The sequence below is a fragment of the Dendrobates tinctorius genome, unplaced genomic scaffold (assembly GCF_039654945.1).
Source record: "Dendrobates tinctorius isolate UK_male_01 unplaced genomic scaffold, ASM3965494v1 ptg000254l, whole genome shotgun sequence".
Lineage (NCBI taxonomy): Eukaryota > Metazoa > Chordata > Amphibia > Anura > Dendrobatidae > Dendrobates > Dendrobates tinctorius.
Window position 1 is genome coordinate 4,667,927 of NW_027361921.1, and position 18,873 is coordinate 4,686,799.

The following is an 18,873-nucleotide window of genomic DNA, read 5'->3' on the forward strand; positions in this document are numbered from 1 at the left end:
GATTAAGCTGCTTCTTCTTTCGTGTTGAATGGTTTGGTTTTCATTTTTAACCCAAGCGGTGGACACTTCAAGCATGAAAGTTTACAATACTCCTGTACTGCTATCAAACTTTGCAGAGTCAGATCTGTAAATCGACTGGTTTTAGTTTGTAAAGCTTAATGCCATCCTATATTCTGTAAAGAAAATTATATCCTCTAATTCTTTTTAAAGTGTTTCAACAGCAGAGAATTTTTTTTCTCAATTGCACTATATTAGGGCTGTGGGAAATTAATATTTGATGACAAACAAGAGTAAAAGTCCTCTTTTTGGGGTAAAAACCCACAAAATGAGATGAAGAATAGAAAGCACTGCTGACATTCAAAATCAAGATTTTCCATTTACTAAATAGGCTCTTTGACCAACTAAGCCAAAGGACAAACAGGTGCGAAACATTAAAAAGCCTGCTTAGAGAGTTAAACAGCCCTAAACTGAGATAAAGAAGGAAAAGGACTGCTGGCATTCAAATTCAAGATTTTCTGTTTACTAAACAGGCTCTTTGACCAACTAAGACAAACAGGTGTGATACATTAGAAAGCCTGCTTAGAGAGTTAAGAAGCCCCAAACTGACATAAAGAAAGAATAGCACTGCTGGCATTCAAATTCAAGATTTTCTGTTTACTAAACAGGCTCTTTGACCAACTAAGCCAAAGGACATAAAGGTGAGATACATTGGATAAACGGATTAGAGATGCATAGATAGGAGGCATTTCAAAACTAAATCAACTGGTTTTACATTGTCATGCTTGACGCCATCTTTCTTCCTTTATATCTCTTAGATAGAAGAGATTTTTAATCTCACAATTGCACTATCAGTCACAAGTGAAACACCTATTTTTAAGATAGGAAGCTTCTTTGTGAGGAGATGAAAACAAGGCACTGCTGAGATTCGAACTCAGGATCTCCTGTTTACTAGACAGGCGCTTTAACCAACTAAGCCACAGCACCAGAAGATGGCATGCATTTGAAATCCAAGGAAGATTGAAGCACCAATCGAACATTCAACTGGTTAGGACAGCAAAACAATATTGAGCTTGAGTTCCATTCCACGCAGAGCAGAAACATGGAATAAGATTTCAATCTCAGTCATAACACTTAAGAAACCAAGAAAATTTTGAAGAGCATTCATTTAAAAGACTGACAAATTTACAGAAGCTGTATCGAGGACAAAGGCTTTGAAGTTTTGCAATTGAATGAGCCATCTTTTAGCACAGCTGAAATTTGGGACTTGTTTTGCTTCCAAGTTATGACACAGAATAGACAGATTGAAGAAATGCCATGGCAAAACCAAAAGGAGGAAAAATTATGACTAATTGATATTAAAAACCTCAGCACTGGTTCATTTCTGATAGAGTTTTCCCCACGCTAACTTCAAACAACAGGCACTGTAGTTGACGAGATAAGGCAACTCTGACAAAAGCCAACATACAATCTTCAGTGAAAAAACACTGACTGGTAAAAACTCTCTCAACATCTTCCCACCTAAACGCACAGGTGCTATGTAGACGAGGTGGCCGAGTGGTTAAGGCGATGGACTGCTAATCCATTGTTCTCTGCATGCATGGGTTCGAATCCCATCCTCGTCGGATTAAGCTGCTTCTTCTTTCGTGTTGAATGGTTTGGTTTTCATTTTTAACCCAAGCGGTGGACACTTCAAGCATGAAAGTTTACAATACTCCTGTACTGCTATCAAACTTTGCAGAGTCAGATCTGTAAATCGACTGGTTTTAGTTTGTAAAGCTTAATGCCATCCTATATTCTGTAAAGAAAATTATATCCTCTAATTCTTTTTAAAGTGTTTCAACAGCAGAGAATTTTTTTTCTCAATTGCACTATATTAGGGCTGTGGGAAATTAATATTTGATGACAAACAAGAGTAAAAGTCCTCTTTTTGGGGTAAAAACCCACAAAATGAGATGAAGATTAGAAAGCACTGCTGACATTCAAAATCAAGATTTTCCATTTACTAAATAGGCTCTTTGACCAACTAAGCCAAAGGACAAACAGGTGCGAAACATTAAAAAGCCTGCTTAGAGAGTTAAACAGCCCTAAACTGAGATAAAGAAGGAAAAGGACTGCTGGCATTCAAATTCAAGATTTTCTGTTTACTAAACAGGCTCTTTGACCAACTAAGACAAACAGGTGTGATACATTAGAAAGCCTGCTTAGAAAGTTAAGAAGCCCCAAACTGACATAAAGAAAGAATAGCACTGCTGGCATTCAAATTCAAGATTTTCTGTTTACTAAACAGGCTCTTTGACCAACTAAGCCAAAGGACATAAAGGTGAGATACATTGGATAAACGGATTAGAGATGCATAGATAGGAGGCATTTCAAAACTAAATCAACTGGTTTTACATTGTCATGCTTGACGCCATCTTTCTTCCTTTATATCTCTTAGATAGAAGAGATTTTTAATCTCACAATTGCACTATCAGTCACAAGTGAAACACCTATTTTTAAGATAGGAAGCTTCTTTGTGAGGAGATGAAAACAAGGCACTGCTGAGATTCGAAATCAGGATCTCCTGTTTACTAGACAGGCGCTTTAACCAACTAAGCCACAGCACCAGAAGATGGCATGCATTTGAAATCCAAGGAAGATTGAAGCACCAATCGAACATTCAACTGGTTAGGACAGCAAAACAATATTGAGCTTGAGTTCCATTCCACGTAGAGCAGAAACATGGAATAAGATTTCAATCTCAGTCATAACACTTAAGAAGCCAAGAAAATTTTGAAGAGCATTCATTTAAAAGACTGACAAATTTACAGAAGCTGTATCGAGGACAAAGGCTTTGAAGTTTTGCAATTGAATGAGCCATCTTTTAGCACAGCTGAAATTTGGGACTTGTTTTGCTTCCAAGTTATGACACAGAATAGACAGATTGAAGAAATGCCATGGCAAAACCAAAAGGAGGAAAAATTATGACTAATTGATATTAAAAACCTCAGCACTGGTTCATTTCTGATAGAGTTTTCCCCAAGCTAACTTCAAACAACAGGCACTGTAGTTGACGAGATAAGGCAACTCTGACAAAAGCCAACATACAATCTTCAGTGAAAAAACACTGACTGGTAAAAACTCTCTCAACATCTTCCCACCTAAACGCACAGGTGCTATGTAGACGAGGTGGCCGAGTGGTTAAGGCGATGGACTGCTAATCCATTGTTCTCTGCATGCATGGGTTCGAATCCCATCCTCGTCGGATTAAGCTGCTTCTTCTTTCGTGTTGAATGGTTTGGTTTTCATTTTTAACCCAAGCGGTGGACACTTCAAGCATGAAAGTTTACAATACTCCTGTACTGCTATCAAACTTTGCAGAGTCAGATCTGTAAATCGACTGGTTTTAGTTTGTAAAGCTTAATGCCATCCTATATTCTGTAAAGAAAATTATATCCTCTAATTCTTTTTAAAGTGTTTCAACAGCAGAGAATTTTTTTTCTCAATTGCACTATATTAGGGCTGTGGGAAATTAATATTTGATGACAAACAAGAGTAAAAGTCCTCTTTTTGGGGTAAAAACCCACAAAATGAGATGAAGAATAGAAAGCACTGCTGACATTCAAAATCAAGATTTTCCATTTACTAAATAGGCTCTTTGACCAACTAAGCCAAAGGACAAACAGGTGCGAAACATTAAAAAGCCTGCTTAGAGAGTTAAACAGCCCTAAACTGAGATAAAGAAGGAAAAGGACTGCTGGCATTCAAATTCAAGATTTTCTGTTTACTAAACAGGCTCTTTGACCAACTAAGACAAACAGGTGTGATACATTAGAAAGCCTGCTTAGAGAGTTAAGAAGCCCCAAACTGACATAAAGAAAGAATAGCACTGCTGGCATTCAAATTCAAGATTTTCTGTTTACTAAACAGGCTCTTTGACCAACTAAGCCAAAGGACATAAAGGTGAGATACATTGGATAAACGGATTAGAGATGCATAGATAGGAGGCATTTCAAAACTAAAGCAACTGGTTTTACATTGTCATGCTTGACGCCATCTTTCTTCCTTTATATCTCTTAGATAGAAGAGATTTTTAATCTCACAATTGCACTATCAGTCACAAGTGAAACACCTATTTTTAAGATAGGAAGCTTCTTTGTGAGGAGATGAAAACAAGGCACTGCTGAGATTCGAACTCAGGATCTCCTGTTTACTAGACAGGCGCTTTAACCAACTAAGCCACAGCACCAGAAGATGGCATGCATTTGAAATCCAAGGAAGATTGAAGCACCAATCGAACATTCAACTGGTTAGGACATCAAAACAATATTGAGCTTGAGTTCCATTCCACGCAGAGCAGAAACATGGAATAAGATTTCAATCTCAGTCATAACACTTAAGAAGCCAAGAAAATTTTGAAGAGCATTCATTTAAAAGACTGACAAATTTACAGAAGCTGTATCGAGGACAAAGGCTTTGAAGTTTTGCAATTGAATGAGCCATCTTTTAGCACAGCTGAAATTTGGGACTTGTTTTGCTTCCAAGTTATGACACAGAATAGACAGATTGAAGAAATGCCATGGCAAAACCAAAAGGAGGAAAAATTATGACTAATTGATATTAAAAACCTCAGCACTGGTTCATTTCTGATAGAGTTTTCCCCAAGCTAACTTCAAACAACAGGCACTGTAGTTGACGAGATAAGGCAACTATGACAAAAGCCAACATACAATCTTCAGTGAAAAAACACTGACTGGTAAAAACTCTCTCAACATCTTCCCACCTAAACGCACAGGTGCTATGTAGACGAGGTGGCCGAGTGGTTAAGGCGATGGACTGCTAATCCATTGTTCTCTGCATGCATGGGTTCGAATCCCATCCTCGTCGGATTAAGCTGCTTCTTCTTTCGTGTTGAATGGTTTGGTTTTCATTTTTAACCCAAGCGGTGGACACTTCAAGCATGAAAGTTTACAATACTCCTGTACTGCTATCAAACTTTGCAGAGTCAGATCTGTAAATCGACTGGTTTTAGTTTGTAAAGCTTAATGCCATCCTATATTCTGTAAAGAAAATTATATCCTCTAATTCTTTTTAAAGTGTTTCAACAGCAGAGAATTTTTTTTCTCAATTGCACTATATTAGGGCTGTGGGAAATTAATATTTGATGACAAACAAGAGTAAAAGTCCTCTTTTTGGGGTAAAAACCCACAAAATGAGATGAAGATTAGAAAGCACTGCTGACATTCAAAATCAAGATTTTCCATTTACTAAATAGGCTCTTTGACCAACTAAGCCAAAGGACAAACAGGTGCAAAACATTAAAAAGCCTGCTTAGAGAGTTAAACAGCCCTAAACTGAGATAAAGAAGGAAAAGGACTGCTGGCATTCAAATTCAAGATTTTCTGTTTACTAAACAGGCTCTTTGACCAACTAAGACAAACAGGTGTGATACATTAGAAAGCCTGCTTAGAGAGTTAAGAAGCCCCAAACTGACATAAAGAAAGAATAGCACTGCTGGCATTCAAATTCAAGATTTTCTGTTTACTAAACAGGCTCTTTGACCAACTAAGCCAAAGGACATAAAGGTGAGATACATTGGATAAACGGATTAGAGATGCATAGATAGGAGGCATTTCAAAACTAAATCAACTGGTTTTACATTGTCATGCTTGACGCCATCTTTCTTCCTTTATATCTCTTAGATAGAAGAGATTTTTAATCTCACAATTGCACTATCAGTCACAAGTGAAACACCTATTTTTAAGATAGGAAGCTTCTTTGTGAGGAGATGAAAACAAGGCACTGCTGAGATTCGAACTCAGGATCTCCTGTTTACTAGACAGGCGCTTTAACCAACTAAGCCACAGCACCAGAAGATGGCATGCATTTGAAATCCAAGGAAGATTGAAGCACCAATCGAACATTCAACTGGTTAGGACAGCAAAACAATATTGAGCTTGAGTTCCATTCCACGTAGAGCAGAAACATGGAATAAGATTTCAATCTCAGTCATAACACTTAAGAAGCCAAGAAAATTTTGAAGAGCATTCATTTAAAAGACTGACAAATTTACAGAAGCTGTATCGAGGACAAAGGCTTTGAAGTTTTGCAATTGAATGAGCCATCTTTTAGCACAGCTGAAATTTGGGACTTGTTTTGCTTCCAAGTTATGACACAGAATAGACAGATTGAAGAAATGCCATGGCAAAACCAAAAGGAGGAAAAATTATGACTAATTGATATTAAAAACCTCAGCACTGGTTCATTTCTGATAGAGTTTTCCCCAAGCTAACTTCAAACAACAGGCACTGTAGTTGACGAGATAAGGCAACTCTGACAAAAGCCAACATACAATCTTCAGTGAAAAAACACTGACTGGTAAAAACCCTCTCAACATCTTCCCACCTAAACACACAGGTGCTATGTAGACGAGGTGGCCGAGTGGTTAAGGAGATGGACTGCTAATCCATTGTGCTCTGCATGCATGGGTTCGAATCCCATCCTCGTCGGATTAAGCTGCTTCTTCTTTCGTGTTGAATGGTTTGGTTTTCATTTTTAACCCAAGCAGTGGACACTTCAAGCATGAAAGTTTACAATACTCCTGTACTGCTATCAAACTTTGCAGAGTCAGATCTGTAAATCTACTGGTTTTAGTTTGTAAAGCTTAATGCCATCCTATATTCTGTAAAGAAAATTATATCCTCTAATTCTTTTTAAAATGTTTCAACAGCAGAGAATTTTTTTTCTCAATTGCACTATATTAGGGCTGTGGGAAATTAATATTTGATGACAAACAAGAGTAAAAGTCCTCTTTTTGGGGTAAAAACCCACAAAATGAGATGAAGATTAGAAAGCACTGCTGACATTCAAAATCAAGATTTTCCATTTACTAAATAGGCTCTTTGACCAACTAAGCCAAAGGACAAACAGGTGCGAAACATTAAAAAGCCTGCTTAGAGAGTTAAACAGCCCTAAACTGAGATAAAGAAGGAAAAGGACTGCTGGCATTCAAATTCAAGATTTTCTGTTTACTAAACAGGCTCTTTGACCAACTAAGACAAACAGGTGTGATACATTAGAAAGCCTGCTTAGAGAGTTAAGAAGCCCCAAACTGACATAAAGAAAGAATAGCACTGCTGGCATTCAAATTCAAGATTTTCTGTTTACTAAACAGGCTCTTTGACCAACTAAGCCAAAGGACATAAAGGTGAGATACATTGGATAAACGGATTAGAGATGCATAGATAGGAGGCATTTCAAAACTAAATCAACTGGTTTTACATTGTCATGCTTGACGCCATCTTTCTTCCTTTATATCTCTTAGATAGAAGAGATTTTTAATCTCACAATTGCACTATCAGTCACAAGTGAAACACCTATTTTTAAGATAGGAAGCTTCTTTGTGAGGAGATGAAAACAAGGCACTGCTGAGATTCGAACTCAGGATCTCCTGTTTACTAGACAGGCGCTTTAACCAACTAAGCCACAGCACCAGAAGATGGCATGCATTTGAAATCCAAGGAAGATTGAAGCACCAATCGAACATTCAACTGGTTAGGACAGCAAAACAATATTGAGCTTGAGTTCCATTCCACGTAGAGCAGAAACATGGAATAAGATTTCAATCTCAGTCATAACACTTAAGAAGCCAAGAAAATTTTGAAGAGCATTCATTTAAAAGACTGACAAATTTACAGAAGCTGTATCGAGGACAAAGGCTTTGAAGTTTTGCAATTGAATGAGCCATCTTTTAGCACAGCTGAAATTTGGGACTTGTTTTGCTTCCAAGTTATGACACAGAATAGACAGATTGAAGAAATGCCATGGCAAAACCAAAAGGAGGAAAAATTATGACTAATTGATATTAAAAACCTCAGCACTGGTTCATTTCTGATAGAGTTTTCCCCAAGCTAACTTCAAACAACAGGCACTGTAGTTGACGAGATAAGGCAACTCTGACAAAAGCCAACATACAATCTTCAGTGAAAAAACACTGACTGGTAAAAACCCTCTCAACATCTTCCCACCTAAACACACAGGTGCTATGTAGACGAGGTGGCCGAGTGGTTAAGGAGATGGACTGCTAATCCATTGTGCTCTGCATGCATGGGTTCGAATCCCATCCTCGTCGGATTAAGCTGCTTCTTCTTTCGTGTTGAATGGTTTGGTTTTCATTTTTAACCCAAGCAGTGGACACTTCAAGCATGAAAGTTTACAATACTCCTGTACTGCTATCAAACTTTGCAGAGTCAGATCTGTAAATCTACTGGTTTTAGTTTGTAAAGCTTAATGCCATCCTATATTCTGTAAAGAAAATTATATCCTCTAATTCTTTTTAAAATGTTTCAACAGCAGAGAATTTTTTTTCTCAATTGCACTATATTAGGGCTGTGGGAAATTAATATTTGATGACAAACAAGAGTAAAAGTCCTCTTTTTGGGGTAAAAACCCACAAAATGAGATGAAGATTAGAAAGCACTGCTGACATTCAAAATCAAGATTTTCCATTTACTAAATAGGCTCTTTGACCAACTAAGCCAAAGGACAAACAGGTGCGAAACATTAAAAAGCCTGCTTAGAGAGTTAAACAGCCCTAAACTGAGATAAAGAAGGAAAAGGACTGCTGGCATTCAAATTCAAGATTTTCTGTTTACTAAACAGGCTCTTTGACCAACTAAGACAAACAGGTGTGATACATTAGAAAGCCTGCTTAGAGAGTTAAGAAGCCCCAAACTGACATAAAGAAAGAATAGCACTGCTGGCATTCAAATTCAAGATTTTCTGTTTACTAAACAGGCTCTTTGACCAACTAAGCCAAAGGACATAAAGGTGAGATACATTGGATAAACGGATTAGAGATGCATAGATAGGAGGCATTTCAAAACTAAATCAACTGGTTTTACATTGTCATGCTTGATGCCATCTTTCTTCCTTTATATCTCTTAGATAGAAGAGATTTTTAATCTCACAATTGCACTATCAGTCACAAGTGAAACACCTATTTTTAAGATAGGAAGCTTCTTTGTGAGGAGATGAAAACAAGGCACTGCTGAGATTCGAACTCAGGATCTCCTGTTTACTAGACAGGCGCTTTAACCAACTAAGCCACAGCACCAGAAGATGGCATGCATTTGAAATCCAAGGAAGATTGAAGCACCAATCGAACATTCAACTGGTTAGCGCAGCAAAACAATATTGAGCTTGAGTTCCATTCCACGTAGAGCAGAAACATGGAATAAGATTTCAATCTCAGTCATAACACTTAAGAAGCCAAGAAAATTTTGAAGAGCATTCATTTAAAAGACTGACAAATTTACAGAAGCTGTATCGAGGACAAAGGCTTTGAAGTTTTGCAATTGAATGAGCCATCTTTTAGCACAGCTGAAATTTGGGACTTGTTTTGCTTCCAAGTTATGACACAGAATAGACAGATTGAAGAAATGCCATGGCAAAACCAAAAGGAGGAAAAATTATGACTAATTGATATTAAAAACCTCAGCACTGGTTCATTTCTGATAGAGTTTTCCCCAAGCTAACTTCAAACAACAGGCACTGTAGTTGACGAGATAAGGCAACTCTGACAAAAGCCAACATACAATCTTCAGTGAAAAAACACTGACTGGTAAAAACCCTCTCAACATCTTCCCACCTAAACGCACAGGTGCTATGTAGACGAGGTGGCCGAGTGGTTAAGGCGATGGACTGCTAATCCATTGTGCTCTGCATGCATGGGTTCGAATCCCATCCTCGTCGGATTAAGCTGCTTCTTCTTTCGTGTTGAATGGTTTGGTTTTCATTTTTAACCCAAGCGGTGGACACTTTCATGTTGAATGGTTTGGTTTTCATTTTTAACCCAAGCGGTGGACACTTCAAGCATGAAAGTTTACAATACTCCTGTGCTGCTATCAAACTTTGCAGAGTCAGATCTGTAAATCTACTGGTTTTAATTTGTAAAGCTTAATGCCATCCTATATTCTGTAAAGAAAATTATATCCTCTAATTCTTTTTAAAGTGTTTCAACAGCAGAGAATTTTTTTTCTCAATTGCACTATATTAGGGCTGTGGGAAATTAATATTTGATGACAAACAAGAGTAAAAGTCCTCTTTTTGGGGTAAAAACCCACAAAATGAGATGAAGAATAGAAAGCACTGCTGACATTCAAAATCAAGATTTTCCATTTACTAAATAGGCTCTTTGACCAACTAAGCCAAAGGACAAACAGGTGCGAAACATTAAAAAGCCTGCTTAGAGAGTTAAACAGCCCTAAACTGAGATAAAGAAGGAAAAGGACTGCTGGCATTCAAATTCAAGATTTTCTGTTTACTAAACAGGCTCTTTGACCAACTAAGACAAACAGGTGTGATACATTAGAAAGCCTGCTTAGAGAGTTAAGAAGCCCCAAACTGACATAAAGAAAGAATAGCACTGCTGGCATTCAAATTCAAGATTTTCTGTTTACTAAACAGGCTCTTTGACCAACTAAGCCAAAGGACATAAAGGTGAGATACATTGGATAAACGGATTAGAGATGCATAGATAGGAGGCATTTCAAAACTAAACCAACTGGTTTTACATTGTCATGCTTGATGCCATCTTTCTTCCTTTATATCTCTTAGATAGAAGAGATTTTTAATCTCACAATTGCACTATCAGTCACAAGTGAAACACCTATTTTTAAGATAGGAAGCTTCTTTGTGAGGAGATGAAAACAAGGCACTGCTGAGATTCGAACTCAGGATCTCCTGTTTACTAGACAGGCGCTTTAACCAACTAAGCCACAGCACCAGAAGATGGCATGCATTTGAAATCCAAGGAAGATTGAAGCACCAATCGAACATTCAACTGGTTAGCGCAGCAAAACAATATTGAGCTTGAGTTCCATTCCACGTAGAGCAGAAACATGGAATAAGATTTCAATCTCAGTCATAACACTTAAGAAGCCAAGAAAATTTTGAAGAGCATTCATTTAAAAGACTGACAAATTTACAGAAGCTGTATCGAGGACAAAGGCTTTGAAGTTTTGCAATTGAATGAGCCATCTTTTAGCACAGCTGAAATTTGGGACTTGTTTTGCTTCCAAGTTATGACACAGAATAGACAGATTGAAGAAATGCCATGGCAAAACCAAAAGGAGGAAAAATTATGACTAATTGATATTAAAAACCTCAGCACTGGTTCATTTCTGATAGAGTTTTCCCCAAGCTAACTTCAAACAACAGGCACTGTAGTTGACGAGATAAGGCAACTCTGACAAAAGCCAACATACAATCTTCAGTGAAAAAACACTGACTGGTAAAAACCCTCTCAACATCTTCCCACCTAAACGCACAGGTGCTATGTAGACGAGGTGGCCGAGTGGTTAAGGCGATGGACTGCTAATCCATTGTGCTCTGCATGCATGGGTTCGAATCCCATCCTCGTCGGATTAAGCTGCTTCTTCTTTCGTGTTGAATGGTTTGGTTTTCATTTTTAACCCAAGCGGTGGACACTTTCATGTTGAATGGTTTGGTTTTCATTTTTAACCCAAGCGGTGGACACTTCAAGCATGAAAGTTTACAATACTCCTGTGCTGCTATCAAACTTTGCAGAGTCAGATCTGTAAATCTACTGGTTTTAATTTGTAAAGCTTAATGCCATCCTATATTCTGTAAAGAAAATTATATCCTCTAATTCTTTTTAAAGTGTTTCAACAGCAGAGAATTTTTTTTCTCAATTGCACTATATTAGGGCTGTGGGAAATTAATATTTGATGACAAACAAGAGTAAAAGTCCTCTTTTTGGGGTAAAAACCCACAAAATGAGATGAAGAATAGAAAGCACTGCTGACATTCAAAATCAAGATTTTCCATTTACTAAATAGGCTCTTTGACCAACTAAGCCAAAGGACAAACAGGTGCGAAACATTAAAAAGCCTGCTTAGAGAGTTAAACAGCCCTAAACTGAGATAAAGAAGGAAAAGGACTGCTGGCATTCAAATTCAAGATTTTCTGTTTACTAAACAGGCTCTTTGACCAACTAAGACAAACAGGTGTGATACATTAGAAAGCCTGCTTAGAGAGTTAAGAAGCCCCAAACTGACATAAAGAAAGAATAGCACTGCTGGCATTCAAATTCAAGATTTTCTGTTTACTAAACAGGCTCTTTGACCAACTAAGCCAAAGGACATAAAGGTGAGATACATTGGATAAACGGATTAGAGATGCATAGATAGGAGGCATTTCAAAACTAAATCAACTGGTTTTACATTGTCATGCTTGATGCCATCTTTCTTCCTTTATATCTCTTAGATAGAAGAGATTTTTAATCTCACAATTGCACTATCAGTCACAAGTGAAACACCTATTTTTAAGATAGGAAGCTTCTTTGTGAGGAGATGAAAACAAGGCACTGCTGAGATTCGAACTCAGGATCTCCTGTTTACTAGACATGCGCTTTAACCAACTAAGCCACAGCACCAGAAGATGGCATGCATTTGAAATCCAAGGAAGATTGAAGCACCAATCGAACATTCAACTGGTTAGCGCAGCAAAACAATATTGAGCTTGAGTTCCATTCCACGTAGAGCAGAAACATGGAATAAGATTTCAATCTCAGTCATAACACTTAAGAAGCCAAGAAAATTTTGAAGAGCATTCATTTAAAAGACTGACAAATTTACAGAAGCTGTATCGAGGACAAAGGCTTTGAAGTTTTGCAATTGAATGAGCCATCTTTTAGCACAGCTGAAATTTGGGACTTGTTTTGCTTCCAAGTTATGACACAGAATAGACAGATTGAAGAAATGCCATGGCAAAACCAAAAGGAGGAAAAATTATGACTAATTGATATTAAAAACCTCAGCACTGGTTCATTTCTGATAGAGTTTTCCCCAAGCTAACTTCAAACAACAGGCACTGTAGTTGACGAGATAAGGCAACTCTGACAAAAGCCAACATACAATCTTCAGTGAAAAAACACTGACTGGTAAAAACCCTCTCAACATCTTCCCACCTAAACGCACAGGTGCTATGTAGACGAGGTGGCCGAGTGGTTAAGGCGATGGACTGCTAATCCATTGTGCTCTGCATGCATGGGTTCGAATCCCATCCTCGTCGGATTAAGCTGCTTCTTCTTTCGTGTTGAATGGTTTGGTTTTCATTTTTAACCCAAGCGGTGGACACTTTCATGTTGAATGGTTTGGTTTTCATTTTTAACCCAAGCGGTGGACACTTCAAGCATGAAAGTTTACAATACTCCTGTGCTGCTATCAAACTTTGCAGAGTCAGATCTGTAAATCTACTGGTTTTAATTTGTAAAGCTTAATGCCATCCTATATTCTGTAAAGAAAATTATATCCTCTAATTCTTTTTAAAGTGTTTCAACAGCAGAGAATTTTTTTTCTCAATTGCACTATATTAGGGCTGTGGGAAATTAATATTTGATGACAAACAAGAGTAAAAGTCCTCTTTTTGGGGTAAAAACCCACAAAATGAGATGAAGAATAGAAAGCACTGCTGACATTCAAAATCAAGATTTTCCATTTACTAAATAGGCTCTTTGACCAACTAAGCCAAAGGACAAACAGGTGCGAAACATTAAAAAGCCTGCTTAGAGAGTTAAACAGCCCTAAACTGAGATAAAGAAGGAAAAGGACTGCTGGCATTCAAATTCAAGATTTTCTGTTTACTAAACAGGCTCTTTGACCAACTAAGACAAACAGGTGTGATACATTAGAAAGCCTGCTTAGAGAGTTAAGAAGCCCCAAACTGACATAAAGAAAGAATAGCACTGCTGGCATTCAAATTCAAGATTTTCTGTTTACTAAACAGGCTCTTTGACCAACTAAGCCAAAGGACATAAAGGTGAGATACATTGGATAAACGGATTAGAGATGCATAGATAGGAGGCATTTCAAAACTAAATCAACTGGTTTTACATTGTCATGCTTGACGCCATCTTTCTTCCTTTATATCTCTTAGATAGAAGAGATTTTTAATCTCACAATTGCACTATCAGTCACAAGTGAAACACCTATTTTTAAGATAGGAAGCTTCTTTGTGAGGAGATGAAAACAAGGCACTGCTGAGATTCGAACTCAGGATCTCCTGTTTACTAGACAGGCGCTTTAACCAACTAAGCCACAGAACCAGAAGATGGCATGCATTTGAAATCCAAGGAAGATTGAAGCACCAATCGAACATTCAACTGGTTAGGACAGCAAAAAAATATTGAGCTTGAGTTCCATTCCACGTAGAGCAGAAACATGGAATAAGATTTCAATCTCAGTCATAACACTTAAGAAGCCAAGAAAATTTTGAAGAGCATTCATTTAAAAGACTGACAAATTTACAGAAGCTGTATCGAGGACAAAGGCTTTGAAGTTTTGCAATTGAATGAGCCATCTTTTAGCACAGCTGAAATTTGGGACTTGTTTTGCTTCCAAGTTATGACACAGAATAGACAGATTGAAGAAATGCCATGGCAAAACCAAAAGGAGGAAAAATTATGACTAATTGATATTAAAAACCTCAGCACTGGTTCATTTCTGATAGAGTTTTCCCCAAGCTAACTTCAAACAACAGGCACTGTAGTTGACAAGATAAGGCAACTCTGACAAAAGCCAACATACAATCTTCAGTGAAAAAACACTGACTGGTAAAAACCCTCTCAACATCTTCCCACCTAAACACACAGGTGCTATGTAGCCGAGGTGGCCGAGTGGTTAAGGAGATGGACTGCTAATCCATTGTGCTCTGCATGCATGGGTTTGAATCCCATCCTCGTCGGATTAAGCTGCTTCTTCTTTCGTGTTGAATGGTTTGGTTTTCATTTTTAACCCAAGCGGTGGACACTTCAAGCATGAAAGTTTACAATACTCCTGTACTGCTATCAAACTTTGCAGAGTCAGATCTGTAAATCTACTGGTTTTAGTTTGTAAAGCTTAATGCCATCCTATATTCTGTAAAGAAAATTATATCCTCTAATTCTTTTTAAAGTGTTTCAACAGCAGAGAATTTTTTTTCTCAATTGCACTATATTAGGGCTGTGGGAAATTAATATTTGATGACAAACAAGAGTAAAAGTCCTCTTTTTGGGGTAAAAACCCACAAAATGAGATGAAGATTAGAAAGCACTGCTGACATTCAAAATCAAGATTTTCCATTTACTAAATAGGCTCTTTGACCAACTAAGCCAAAGGACAAACAGGTGCGAAACATTAAAAAGCCTGCTTAGAGAGTTAAACAGCCCTAAACTGAGATAAAGAAGGAAAAGGACTGCTGGCATTCAAATTCAAGATTTTCTGTTTACTAAACAGGCTCTTTGACCAACTAAGACAAACAGGTGTGATACATTAGAAAGCCTGCTTAGAGAGTTAAGAAGCCCCAAACTGACATAAAGAAAGAATAGCACTGCTGGCATTCAAATTCAAGATTTTCTGTTTACTAAACAGGCTCTTTGACCAACTAAGCCAAAGGACATAAAGGTGAGATACATTGGATAAACGGATTAGAGATGCATAGATAGGAGGCATTTCAAAACTAAATCAACTGGTTTTACATTGTCATGCTTGATGCCATCTTTCTTCCTTTATATCTCTTAGATAGAAGAGATTTTTAATCTCACAATTGCACTATCAGTCACAAGTGAAACACCTATTTTTAAGATAGGAAGCTTCTTTGTGAGGAGATGAAAACAAGGCACTGCTGAGATTCGAACTCAGGATCTCCTGTTTACTAGACAGGCGCTTTAACCAACTAAGCCACAGCACCAGAAGATGGCATGCATTTGAAATCCAAGGAAGATTGAAGCACCAATCGAACATTCAACTGGTTAGGACAGCAAAACAATATTGAGCTTGAGTTCCATTCCACGTAGAGCAGAAACATGGAATAAGATTTCAATCTCAGTCATAACACTTAAGAAGCCAAGAAAATTTTGAAGAGCATTCATTTAAAAGACTGACAAATTTACAGAAGCTGTATCGAGGACAAAGGCTTTGAAGTTTTGCAATTGAATGAGCCATCTTTTAGCACAGCTGAAATTTGGGACTTGTTTTGCTTCCAAGTTATGACACAGAATAGACAGATTGAAGAAATGCCATGGCAAAACCAAAAGGAGGAAAAATTATGACTAATTGATATTAAAAACCTCAGCACTGGTTCATTTCTGATAGAGTTTTCCCCAAGCTAACTTCAAACAACAGGCACTGTAGTTGACGAGATAAGGCAACTCTGACAAAAGCCAACATACAATCTTCAGTGAAAAAACACTGACTGGTAAAAACCCTCTCAACATCTTCCCACCTAAACACACAGGTGCTATGTAGCCGAGGTGGCCTAGTGGTTAAGGAGATGGACTGCTAATCCATTGTGCTCTGCATGCATGGGTTTGAATCCCATCCTCGTCGGATTAAGCTGCTTCTTCTTTCGTGTTGAATGGTTTGGTTTTCATTTTTAACCCAAGCGGTGGACACTTCAAGCATGAAAGTTTACAATACTCCTGTACTGCTATCAAACTTTGCAGAGTCAGATCTGTAAATCTACTGGTTTTAGTTTGTAAAGCTTAATGCCATCCTATATTCTGTAAAGAAAATTATATCCTCTAATTCTTTTTAAAGTGTTTCAACAGCAGAGAATTTTTTTTCTCAATTGCACTATATTAGGGCTGTGGGAAATTAATATTTGATGACAAACAAGAGTAAAAGTCCTCTTTTTGGGGTAAAAACCCACAAAATGAGATGAAGATTAGAAAGCACTGCTGACATTCAAAATCAAGATTTTCCATTTACTAAATAGGCTCTTTGACCAACTAAGCCAAAGGACAAACAGGTGCGAAACATTAAAAAGCCTGCTTAGAGAGTTAAACAGCCCTAAACTGAGATAAAGAAGGAAAAGGACTGCTGGCATTCAAATTCAAGATTTTCTGTTTACTAAACAGGCTCTTTGACCAACTAAGACAAACAGGTGTGATACATTAGAAAGCCTGCTTAGAGAGTTAAGAAGCCCCAAACTGACATAAAGAAAGAATAGCACTGCTGGCATTCAAATTCAAGATTTTCTGTTTACTAAACAGGCTCTTTGACCAACTAAGCCAAAGGACATAAAGGTGAGATACATTGGATAAACGGATTAGAGATGCATAGATAGGAGGCATTTCAAAACTAAATCAACTGGTTTTACATTGTCATGCTTGATGCCATCTTTCTTCCTTTATATCTCTTAGATAGAAGAGATTTTTAATCTCACAATTGCACTATCAGTCACAAGTGAAACACCTATTTTTAAGATAGGAAGCTTCTTTGTGAGGAGATGAAAACAAGGCACTGCTGAGATTCGAACTCAGGATCTCCTGTTTACTAGACAGGCGCTTTAACCAACTAAGCCACAGCACCAGAAGATGGCATGCATTTGAAATCCAAGGAAGATTGAAGCACCAATCGAACATTCAACTGGTTAGGACAGCAAAACAATATTGAGCTTGAGTTCCATTCCACGTAGAGCAGAAACATGGAATAAGATTTCAATCTCAGTCATAACACTTAAGAAGCCAAGAAAATTTTGAAGAGCATTCATTTAAAAGACTGACAAATTTACAGAAGCTGTATCGAGGACAAAGGCTTTGAAGTTTTGCAATTGAATGAGCCATCTTTTAGCACAGCTGAAATTTGGGACTTGTTTTGCTTCCAAGTTATGACACAGAATAGACAGATTGAAGAAATGCCATGGCAAAACCAAAAGGAGGAAAAATTATGACTAATTGATATTAAAAACCTCAGCACTGGTTCATTTCTGATAGAGTTTTCCCCAAGCTAACTTCAAACAACAGGCACTGTAGTTGACGAGATAAGGCAACTCTGACAAAAGCCAACATACAATCTTCAGTGAAAAAACACTGACTGGTAAAAACCCTCTCAACATCTTCCCACCTAAACGCACAGGTGCTATGTAGACGAGGTGGCCGAGTGGTTAAGGCGATGGACTGCTAATCCATTGTGCTCTGCATGCATGGGTTCGAATCCCATCCTCGTCGGATTAAGCTGCTTCTTCTTTCGTGTTGAATGGTTTGGTTTTCATTTTTAACCCAAGCGGTGGACACTTTCGTGTTGAATGGTTTGGTTTTCATTTTTAACCCAAGCGGTGGACACTTCAAGCATGAAAGTTTACAATACTCCTGTGCTGCTATCAAACTTTGCAGAGTCAGATCTGTAAATCTACTGGTTTTAATTTGTAAAGCTTAATGCCATCCTATATTCTGTAAAGAAAATTATATCCTCTAATTCTTTTTAAAGTGTTTCAACAGCAGAGAATTTTTTTTCTCAATTGCACTATATTAGGGCTGTGGGAAATTAATATTTGATGACAAACAAGAGTAAAAGTCCTCTTTTTGGGGTAAAAACCCACAAAATGAGATGAAGAATAGAAAGCACTGCTGACATTCAAAATCAAGATTTTCCATTTACTAAATAGGCTCTTTGACCAACTAAGCCAAAGGACAAACAGGTGCGAAACATTAAAAAGCCTGCTTAGAGAGTTAAACAGCCCTAAACTGAGATAAAGAAGGAAAAGGACTGCTGGCATTCAAATTCAAGATTTTCTGTTTACTAAACAGGCTCTTTGACCAACTAAGACAAACAGGTGTGATACATTAGAAAGCCTGCTTAGAAAGTTAAGAAGCCCCAAACTGACATAAAGAAAGAATAGCACTGCTGGCATTCAAATTCAAGATTTTCTGTTTACTAAACAGGCTCTTTGACCAACTAAGCCAAAGGACATAAAGGTGAGATACATTGGATAAACGGATTAGAGATGCATAGATAGCAGGCATTTCAAAACTAAATCAACTGGTTTTACATTGTCATGCTTGACGCCATCTTTCTTCCTTTATATCTCTTAGATAGAAGAGATTTTTAATCT

The 18,873-nt window shown here is 37.6% G+C and overlaps 15 non-coding genes across 15 annotated transcripts; 7 read left to right on the plus strand and 8 right to left on the minus strand.

Annotated features, from left to right (window-relative positions):
- Positions 1-910: 910 nt before the first annotated feature.
- TRNAT-AGU (transfer RNA threonine (anticodon AGU)) lies at positions 911-984 on the minus strand. Its single transcript has one exon. It is a non-coding gene; the product is annotated as a tRNA-Thr (tRNA).
- Positions 985-1,540: 556 nt separating this feature from the next.
- Positions 1,541-1,622, plus strand: TRNAS-GCU (transfer RNA serine (anticodon GCU)). The gene has a single exon. It is a non-coding gene; the product is annotated as a tRNA-Ser (tRNA).
- A 1,540-nt stretch (positions 1,623-3,162) lies between these two features.
- Positions 3,163-3,244, plus strand: TRNAS-GCU (transfer RNA serine (anticodon GCU)). The gene has a single exon. It is a non-coding gene; the product is annotated as a tRNA-Ser (tRNA).
- A 910-nt stretch (positions 3,245-4,154) lies between these two features.
- TRNAT-AGU (transfer RNA threonine (anticodon AGU)) lies at positions 4,155-4,228 on the minus strand. The gene has a single exon. It is a non-coding gene; the product is annotated as a tRNA-Thr (tRNA).
- Positions 4,229-4,784: 556 nt separating this feature from the next.
- Positions 4,785-4,866, plus strand: TRNAS-GCU (transfer RNA serine (anticodon GCU)). Its single transcript has one exon. It is a non-coding gene; the product is annotated as a tRNA-Ser (tRNA).
- Positions 4,867-5,776: 910 nt separating this feature from the next.
- Positions 5,777-5,850, minus strand: TRNAT-AGU (transfer RNA threonine (anticodon AGU)). Its single transcript has one exon. It is a non-coding gene; the product is annotated as a tRNA-Thr (tRNA).
- A 1,548-nt stretch (positions 5,851-7,398) lies between these two features.
- Positions 7,399-7,472, minus strand: TRNAT-AGU (transfer RNA threonine (anticodon AGU)). Its single transcript has one exon. It is a non-coding gene; the product is annotated as a tRNA-Thr (tRNA).
- A 1,548-nt stretch (positions 7,473-9,020) lies between these two features.
- TRNAT-AGU (transfer RNA threonine (anticodon AGU)) lies at positions 9,021-9,094 on the minus strand. Its single transcript has one exon. It is a non-coding gene; the product is annotated as a tRNA-Thr (tRNA).
- A 556-nt stretch (positions 9,095-9,650) lies between these two features.
- Positions 9,651-9,732, plus strand: TRNAS-GCU (transfer RNA serine (anticodon GCU)). Its single transcript has one exon. It is a non-coding gene; the product is annotated as a tRNA-Ser (tRNA).
- Positions 9,733-10,691: 959 nt separating this feature from the next.
- TRNAT-AGU (transfer RNA threonine (anticodon AGU)) lies at positions 10,692-10,765 on the minus strand. Its single transcript has one exon. It is a non-coding gene; the product is annotated as a tRNA-Thr (tRNA).
- Positions 10,766-11,321: 556 nt separating this feature from the next.
- TRNAS-GCU (transfer RNA serine (anticodon GCU)) lies at positions 11,322-11,403 on the plus strand. Its single transcript has one exon. It is a non-coding gene; the product is annotated as a tRNA-Ser (tRNA).
- A 1,589-nt stretch (positions 11,404-12,992) lies between these two features.
- Positions 12,993-13,074, plus strand: TRNAS-GCU (transfer RNA serine (anticodon GCU)). Its single transcript has one exon. It is a non-coding gene; the product is annotated as a tRNA-Ser (tRNA).
- Positions 13,075-15,655: 2,581 nt separating this feature from the next.
- TRNAT-AGU (transfer RNA threonine (anticodon AGU)) lies at positions 15,656-15,729 on the minus strand. The gene has a single exon. It is a non-coding gene; the product is annotated as a tRNA-Thr (tRNA).
- Positions 15,730-17,277: 1,548 nt separating this feature from the next.
- On the minus strand, positions 17,278-17,351 carry TRNAT-AGU (transfer RNA threonine (anticodon AGU)). Its single transcript has one exon. It is a non-coding gene; the product is annotated as a tRNA-Thr (tRNA).
- Positions 17,352-17,907: 556 nt separating this feature from the next.
- TRNAS-GCU (transfer RNA serine (anticodon GCU)) lies at positions 17,908-17,989 on the plus strand. Its single transcript has one exon. It is a non-coding gene; the product is annotated as a tRNA-Ser (tRNA).
- The last annotated feature ends 884 nt before the right edge of the window (positions 17,990-18,873 follow it).